At 44.9% G+C, this 9,073-nt stretch overlaps 1 pseudogene; it reads right to left on the bottom strand.

The window, feature by feature from the left end:
- Nucleotides 1-4,338: 4,338 nt before the first annotated feature.
- LOC128729035 (putative epidermal cell surface receptor) overlaps nucleotides 4,339-9,073 on the bottom strand; it is an 81,209-nt pseudogene continuing 76,474 nt past the window's right edge.

A 9,073-nucleotide genomic window follows, 5' to 3' on the forward strand; every position in this document is an offset into this window, starting at 1 on the left:
TGGAGTCAGCTCCATTGATAATGCCATTTCCGACCTGGAAAAGGCTATTAAGCATGCAGAGGCAGTTTGCGTCAAGCAAGTTCCAGTGACCCGAGAGTTCATTGTCCTTGATCCCTACACACGATCACTGATTAAGCAGAGAAATAGCACTAGGCGACAATTTCAGCGTACAGGTGACCGATACTACAAATGTTTTGCTGCATCGCTGGCTAGAATGATCTCTTCTAGAGTAGATGAGATTAGAAATAATAACTTTGGTTCATTAGTTCAGAGCTTGGACGACAGATCTCCTGCTTTCTGGAAAGTGGCAAAAGTCCTGCGGAAAAGACCAAAGCCAGTTCCACCATTGTTATCTGAGAGTAAAACCTTGATCAACCCAGTTGAAAAAGTCAAAGCTCTTGCTGATCACTTTGCATCTTCGCATCAAATCGGAGCCTCTCTGACCAGTCCTCATGAAGCAAAAGTTTCTGAAAGCATGCTTCGTCTGCAAAATACTTCAATAAATATGCCATCTTCTGCGAAGATCACGGCTGACGGAGTCCGCCAAGCGCTGAGACGGATGAGAAATATGAAGGATTTGATGGAATCCATAACATCCTTCTGAAGCACTTACAAGACAAGACCATCTATCGGATTGTCGAGATCTTCAACTCATGCCTTTTATTGGGCTACTTTCCCAGTGCCTGGAAGAGTGCTAGGGTAGTTCCTATCCTTAAACCAGGGAAAGATCCAACGCTCCCTGCGAGTTACCGACCAATAAGCCTTCTCCCTTCAATGGGAAAGCTGTTCGAGAGATTAATCCTGAATCGCATCCACGATACGGTATTTGAGTTGAATGTACTTCCGTCGCAGCAGTTTGGTTTCCGGCCTGAACACTCCACTGTCCATCAACTGCTTAGACTGAAGGGCACTGTTTTACGGAATAAAGCAATGGCTAGGTCAACCGTGGTCACCTTGCTGGATGTCGAGAAGGCATTCGACAATGTTTGGCACGGTGGGCTTATTCATAAACTTTTAGGTTTCGGCCTTCCCGTGTACATTGTCAAGATGCTAAGTAGTTATTTGAGAGAGAGGATGTTTAGAGTTGTGTTCGGTTCGGCTCTATCTGACCATATAACAATATCGACAGGAGTTCCTCAGGGAAGTCTACTAGGCCCGATGCTATACATATTATAAACAGCGGATATACCTGTACTACCCAGTGACGGTCAGATATTTCTCTACGCAGACGATACTGCCATCGCAATGAGGGGTAGATCACTAGTCGAACTGAGGAGCAAGGCTCAGCGTTGCCTGCAAGTATTCTTCAGATATGCTGCAGTCTGGAAGATCAAAATCAATACTTCTAAAACCCAGGCGATAATATTCCCTCATAACCAACGTTGGTCTCTTCGTCCTACTCTACTAAGTAGGCTAGTGGTCGAAGGGCTCCCTATCAATTGGTCACCAGTAGCAAAATACCTAGGGCTTATATTTGATCATTGTTTGCTTTTCCGAGCCCATGTTGAGTCTATTATTCACAGGAGCGCCATACTCATGCGCAGCCTGTATCCGTTAATATGTCGACGGTCTAAACTGTCCTTTACAAACAAACTCGCCATATTCAAGCAAATTGTCTTACCGGCTGTGCTATATGCCTTGCCAGTTTGGGGATCAACTGCAACAACACATTGTCACAGACTGCAGATTATGCTCAATCGTTGATTGCGCATGATCGCTAACGTTGATCGCTACATACGGAAATCGGAACAGTATTCGATTTCGAATACGCAGCCCCTAGATGAGATGTTACATAGTATCCTGCAAAAATTTCATAAGAGATGCGAGGCATCTCCTCATCTCATTATAAGGAATCTTGTTCTGGATTCCTAGCGCCTCCTTTTATTTATGAAAGGATCACTGTTACAAAAGTAAGGAGTAAGTTAGGGTAGCTTCATTAATGTTAAGTAGGCTAGTTAGTTTAAAGTAGTAATTAAGTTATCAATAAGTAGTCATGGTTTCAAGTATCGCTTATCACATGTTTCTTTCCTCACAAAACTTTTGCAAACGCCCACGAGCACTGCACTACGCAATAACCTTACACCTGAAAAGCTAATTAAGCTGCATCCTGTGTACTGCCTGTAAATACTTAAATACTTGAAATATAAACTTATATATATATATATATATATATATATATATATATATATATATATATATATATATATATATATATATATATATATATATATATATATATATATGATCTCGGAGACGGAGGTGGTGTTGGTGTTCTCCACCACGCTGTTCCTCCCTGCGGTGAAACGTGCGCTCGTGTCTTGCCATCCGCAGCGCTTCCTGTCGTTCTTTTTGCGCTACCAGCAAGACTGTTACTATCTCAGCTGCCAGCTGGGCCTGCTCCTCGTAGCAGTCCTGCTTCCCTTGGATAGAAAATGCTCCCGGACGTCTTCGAAGCGTGGATTCTCGAACATGACATGCTCCGCTGTCTTAGGAACACCGGTGTACCGTGTCCAGTGGCCCGGAGACGATGGTAAAGGTCCGGGTGTGTAGAAAGTCACGAAAAAGTCCATGACCCGACAACACCTGGGCACCTCACCGTGCCTCCACGCTGAAATTTAGGGCATGGTCATATGTGCCCATCTCGTGAATCTGCTTGCATTCGGGCTCCCTGCGCTAGCGTCTCATTTTACCTGCCACTGAAGGAACGTGGAGGGCTGCTCTTCTGTGCGGATATGCGCCTTTGGTAGCTACTCCAACTGCTCGCGCTGAAGGCACCTTGCGTCCTCTGAGACCAACAAACATATTTGCAAGAGTCGACAGTTGAGTACTTTCTTCAATAAGTTGACATTCACGATTTTCTAACGCTGCGTACTGTACTGAAGCTGTGAATAGCAGGGTCGAGTCGACTATTGAGGACAGTGGGCGGCGCTTTGCTTGCTTAAGGCCGCTGCGATTACGCATTAACCGCGTATTCGCTTCCACCAAACGGAGCGCTTTCGACGTGGCATACTCAACGAGCGTCATAAGCGTCAACAGGTGGTGGTGGAGTACGATCTCAAGATAACGAAGCTGCCTCACTGGTTTTACCTCCACGTCTCTGATGGAAAGTGAATGCTCCGTATATCCTTGAAGGAGTCTCGAAACCATGATGACCTCAGTTTTGGCAGGTGCCAACTCTAGATCGTAGCTTCATCCAATCGTTGATTCTGCGAACTGCTTCTTCGGGTGTGCTCGAAGTTTCTTCCGGTGAGACTCCTGGTACCAGCACCCCCAAATCGTCTGCGTAACCGATCACTTGAGACCCTGATGATACGGCGACTTGCAGTACGCCATCGTACATAACGTTCCACAGGTTAGGGCCCAGAATAGACCCCTGTGGAACGAAAGCCGACACTGCCCCTGAAAAAGGTCTTTCACTCGTCTTGTAGATATAGATCCGCTCAGAGATTAGCTTCTACAAGGCCAGAGGGACCACCTTCTCTATTAGTGCAGTAGTTTAGACACTCCAGCTACCCATGTAGAAAGCAGGCTTCTGCCTTACCCTCTGGATGGCCTGCGTGGTTAACTTGCCCCGACGAAACCATACTGACCGGCAAGAGATGAGGCAAAGTAGCATCCACTAGGTGTTCATGGAGCCTATCGAGTACCAGTCATTCCAGCAGATTGCCAACTCCGTCCAACATACAAAGTGGCCTGTACGATGAGGACTCTCCAGGCGACTTTCCAGGCTTTGTCAGGAGTACCAGTAGCTGTCTCTAGCTCGTCTGAGGCCGGCATGCTGCGGGTCGGGAAGCTGACTTTTCGCTCCGCTGTTTGTTGATCACTCTGATGGTGCTATGGGAGAGGCCGGTGTGGCGTGCGATCACCTGGTTGGCTGAGGATCGTCACCTTGTACTGCAAGTACTTATGATCGCGGTACGAGTACCGTTGGGCGACGATCGATGTCTAGTCAGTTCGAGCGATGAACGGGCTGTTCTTCGCGAGCCTACACTCAGTCTACATCCACTACACTCTCCCGTGCAACCCCGTTTCCGATAAAGGTGGGCTCGAATGTTTAGGATAGAGGTGGGTTAAGAATGTCCAGGCCTAGAGCCTAGGCCTTCCCCAGACCTCGTTTCAGGCGTTGAAGTTCCTGGCATGACCAGCACAGGGAGTCTTGCGACTGCGACATCTAGAACTGCAGAAATTTCGATTTGCCCAACCGGTAGGAAGCGTAGCAGCTGGCGATAGTTACTCCAGCAATGGTGGCGATCGCTAGACCCGGAATGGAGCAGACCATTGTTCAGGGTAGAGGCCTGTGACCACCACCACACCTATGCTTCCGTTCGAGACTACCGCCTAGTTGTTGCTGTTATCCTGGGGCCGGTAGAGCTCTGACATCACAACGCCTTCCTCGCGAGCGGTTTGTTGTGCCATGTCCCGAAATACCGAGCAGTGCCAAAGGTTTATCTTTGGGCCGCTTAGCGTCTGCAGTCGGGGTGCCCCTCGCAGTATGGACCTACGCAAAGGGCGCAGTGAATGTCGTTTTAACGTGTCCGGTGTCCCTGTGCGCCACAATGGAAACAGCCCGCGAACCGTTCCTCCGTCGCTCGACATTTCGCCTTGAAGTGGCTAACTTTTCTGCACTGGAAGCAGCGCTTCTATTTATTTGTTTTCGCCGGTAGCACCTGCACCGTACACATTGTGTACAGGACTCGCAGCTTCACTTATGCCAGTCTCTCGGCCTGCTTATGTGGGAGTCGCAGTCGTACACGTTTGATGCCATTCCAGCCATTTCCAGTAACTTCCAGAGGGCACTGGAGATGTTCAGCCTTAAGACTCAAGCTCGTTGATGACTACCTCTATCAGGTCCTACACTACCCTGGTTGCTCTTGTGGCACCCTACACGGTCTGAATGTGTCCTTACATCACCGGGGCATCGGCACTCAAAGACATCCCTTATCTTGGCGTAAAGCCCGTTGCAGGTTTGGCCGCTGCTAGGTACTATTTCAATGACCTACACTTCCTGAACAGGCTACAGCTTACGCGACTGCTGCTGCTCCACTTAGCGTGGACCACTCGACACGACCTGTACCGGCCGCTGCCATGCACCAAGATGTGTCCTTTCATTATCATGCACCGGTTGAGGCAGCTGCTGTCTCGGCTGCGAGACTTGATGTAGTTCTATTGACACCACTTCTTCCCACAGCCGTTCTGTTTGGCGCTGCATCCTACGACGCTTTGCCGCTGTCCATTCTCCATGCGACGCCGGTTGATCTTGCGATTGTGGATTGTACTGTGAATTCGTTTGTACATGCGGACGCGCCTGCGACTTCACCTGCGGGCTTACTGCGGCTGCATCTCCGGTCTAACCGCCAGCGCCGACTAAGGCCGCACTGCGTTGGCAGAAGGTTGAGTCTTCGGAGCAGTATCCTTCGCAGCCACTAGTAGGGCCATTGCCGCACGCATCTGGCGGCTCTCGCGATCGATCTTCGCATAATCGGATATAAGCTCCTCGATTTGGCACATTAGAGCCTTCACTGCGACCATCAGGCCGAGGAGTTTAGCCGAGACATGCTCATCTCGGCATGGGGCAGCCACGTGTATTCCCTTCTCAGGGTTTACGTCGATGCCGCCAAGTTACTTGAAGAGTCCAACTCCTCAGTGGAGTCTTCTTAGCTCCCGACACTCAGTGGCATCCTATCCCCAACAACCGCGTCAGGTCGCATCAGACTTGTTCAAATGGAAATATGCGTACCATTCTCGATTTGCTGTTCCGTTGGCACATTCTCCCCAGAGACCGACGAGCGAAGGCACTTTGAGCGAATTAACCTGCCCATTTTGCACGAGTTATTAACCGTCATCATGCACCTTCAAACGGTCGTATCATATTTTACAAACAACAACCTTAAAAAAAAGACCTGAAGCAAATAATCAAAATCTTCGAATCGCGAATAAATACCGCGAATAAGCAACTGTTTACCAACGCAACGATATATGAGATGCTGCATATGTGACATATGAGATACTGCATATGCATCATTTGTATAAAGATCATAAGATCTTTTGTATAAATATATACATCCGCTGACCCGCTTGCATTCCAGAATCTCGTAAACCCGCCAACGAAACAAGAAATCGTCAATTGTCCATCCCGTTCCCATACATTGCAATATAAAATTACTTTAGCATAAATAAAGGCAAAAATGTAGAAATAAAGACGCTCACAGTTTAGCTCTTAACAAATACGTTACTCCGTCTGAGGAATCCGAGCTCCCGAAACCCTTCACCCGTGAAACTGCCTATGAGACATTTTGACGAAGATGTTAGGTAGCCAGATAAACACAAAAGCTCGGTCCTATCTGCTTCTCGCTTTCACAACGCTAGCCGAACTGGTTGCATGTGTGCAACAGCGCAGGCTGTTTTGTCAGAGTGTGCGCGTACTTCCACATTCGGTGGTTGAATGACGCACCAGCGAAGCGGACTTCGAGAATTTTCAGTCCAAACCGACCACCGCAGTGTGAAAGTGTTGTTCTTGTGGACTTGTCGTTTCTGGGTTAAACTACACAGATAAGCTTATAAGCATTGTTCTTAAACATAAGATTGCAACTTCTAATCCATGTTTTCTGATTATATGTTGGCTTCTACGCGGTTAGAGGAAAAAATCAACACCATTTATTCGCCGCATATGCTGTTTAAGAAGACTGCCCAAGATGAATTTGATGTATACCGCCAATTCAAATGCCGCTGAACGATATCTACAAATGCTGAACTACAGCTTTGCTACCGTGCTTCCTAGCAAATTTGAAGTCTTCTTAATGACGCCGCCGTTGCATTCAAGCGATTCGGTGGAAGAACCTCACGTGTGTAAACCATGCAGGTAGAAAATGAATATGCGTAAACTCTACGCATAACCCAAACTGTCATGTGTTTGGCTTAAGGAGATAGAGAGCGCGTCGATCTGCGCGCCTGCCACCAGGCGACGTCGTTCTGCTTTCCCGCTAGAATGCGGGAAAGGGCGAATGAAAGAAAAATCATTACACTAGAAAAAACGAACTGAAAGCAATTCGAAAAGGCACGAAGGCGCTCGTTTTTCCCGATCGAGCGGTCGAGCACAAGTCCATGCTCGACCATTGTACCGGATTTTTGTCCGGATTGCTCCATTCAAAAAGGACCATCCAGAGCATTAGACAGCCTCGAAGGACGACAGAGCATGAGCTTCTAGAATTTCACATCAATTTTAATGTGAGTAAAAAATTTAAGTAAAGATTGGGGAACGATAAAAAATGAAGAAAGGAAAGTTTAGGAAATTTGAAGGGGATTCAGGAAATAAGCATTTTAGCCCTGATAGTGAAACACACGAACAAATAAGGAAAAGTGCATTCAAAGGTGTATGATTATTAACTAGCTGATAAACCCGATTTCATTCGGGTCGACGTAGTTTTACGAAACATAAAGGGTCATTTTTACGTATACTGGTGTAGTTCAATTTTTGGTGTGCATATCCTTTTTTCTCATTTAGTTGTATCCATTGTTTTTACGTGATTCCTAGCCTCGTCAATCAAGGTTTTCTTTTTAATTTAATTCAGCTTTCTCTGTTGATCTTAACACATTTTATCCAATTGGCTATACCGTGCTTTTTCAAACTGTCCTGCACTCCTTTTTCAACAAATCTACCGTTTAAACCATCTTAGCTATCAAGGAAAGGATTATATATCAAATCCTTTCTTCTCTTTTTGTTTCACAGCTACCATTTCTCTTCATAATCTTCGCTTCGTGTGACCAACACGTTCTTAACAAAAATTTTCTCCCTAATCTTTCGCATCTTTCACGTCATGAATTTGGTAAAACCTATTTTTTATGCCTAGTGTTTTCCGCTTAAACTCTTTCGAAAATCCTTTTTTTTATCACTTCCATTTTTCTTGGATGCGTCATAACAATTTATTTGCATAACAATGAGGAAAAGTAGCATGTGGTTCCATCCTGAGCATGTATGTTGATCAAAATCTTTCCACTTTTCTATTTCATATTCTTATTTCGTGACTGATGTTGCCTGCAAACAATCTTCCATTTCTTTTATATTTCATCTGTTTTGCTGTTACTTTCAAAAGGCCATTCCATGTTCATAAACATTACGCTCTGAAATCCATATTTAAATTTATTACACCAACCACATTTCCAACGTAACTCAACACAATTTAAAATTGCATCTTTTTGAATAAGGGCATAGCGTTATGTCCAACAATATGTTGAAAAAAATTTTACACTTTTAAATTGTGACATGCGTGGAGTGAAGAAGAGTTGAATTTCTTATTTCAGTTTAGTGTCTAAATAAACGGTAGAAGAGAGAAAAGTTGCAGGAAACTGTTCTGTTTGTTGACGTCTTTACATTTTTGTGAATTTCTTTTATTCTGGAAATGGAAATTCCTTTCCCGTCCATAAAGTAAAAGTCACTCGTTAGAAAGAATAAACAAAAAACATTTGTAGCGTTGAGCGATTTTTGAACATTCCAATAAATAAAGGTTGCATACCGCTGTTTCCGCATTGGAGAATATGATATTTTGCTACTTGTTGCATAGACTGTGTTAAGGCGTACATGAAAAGTTGTTTTAAGATTAGACAATATTTGTTATTTTGGGCATTTTTTATTCCAATTTTCCGAATAGGTATTGTATGCCCCCCACCAATTTGCTTCCATCCGGGTGAGCTGCAACGTCACCATTCTAATTTTCCAGTAAATGTGGACATTTTAAGGAATTTGCCTCTTTTAATATTAATCGGACATGATTGCTATGCTTGACCATATTTTCCATGACTCTAAAAGCAAGAGCTCGTATGGGAGCTCTTTTTTTAATTTTGTGTAAAAAGAATCATCCTCACCTAAAATCATCCGGAACAAGCTTTATTGCTATGACTGAATTATTTTCTTTGTGATACCGACAGGAGGTTCTTTGGAGGTTCCGGGAAACTTATACTTCATCACATATTGTATAGAGAGTTTTAAGAAATTCATACGCAATATTTAGGTTTAATCAATGTCATTTGTATTCAACGATTTTCAATTAATGTGAAAGGGAATGTATGGGAGAACCCC

This window comes from Anopheles nili, chromosome X (genome assembly GCF_943737925.1).
Source record: "Anopheles nili chromosome X, idAnoNiliSN_F5_01, whole genome shotgun sequence".
NCBI lineage: Eukaryota > Metazoa > Arthropoda > Insecta > Diptera > Culicidae > Anopheles > Anopheles nili.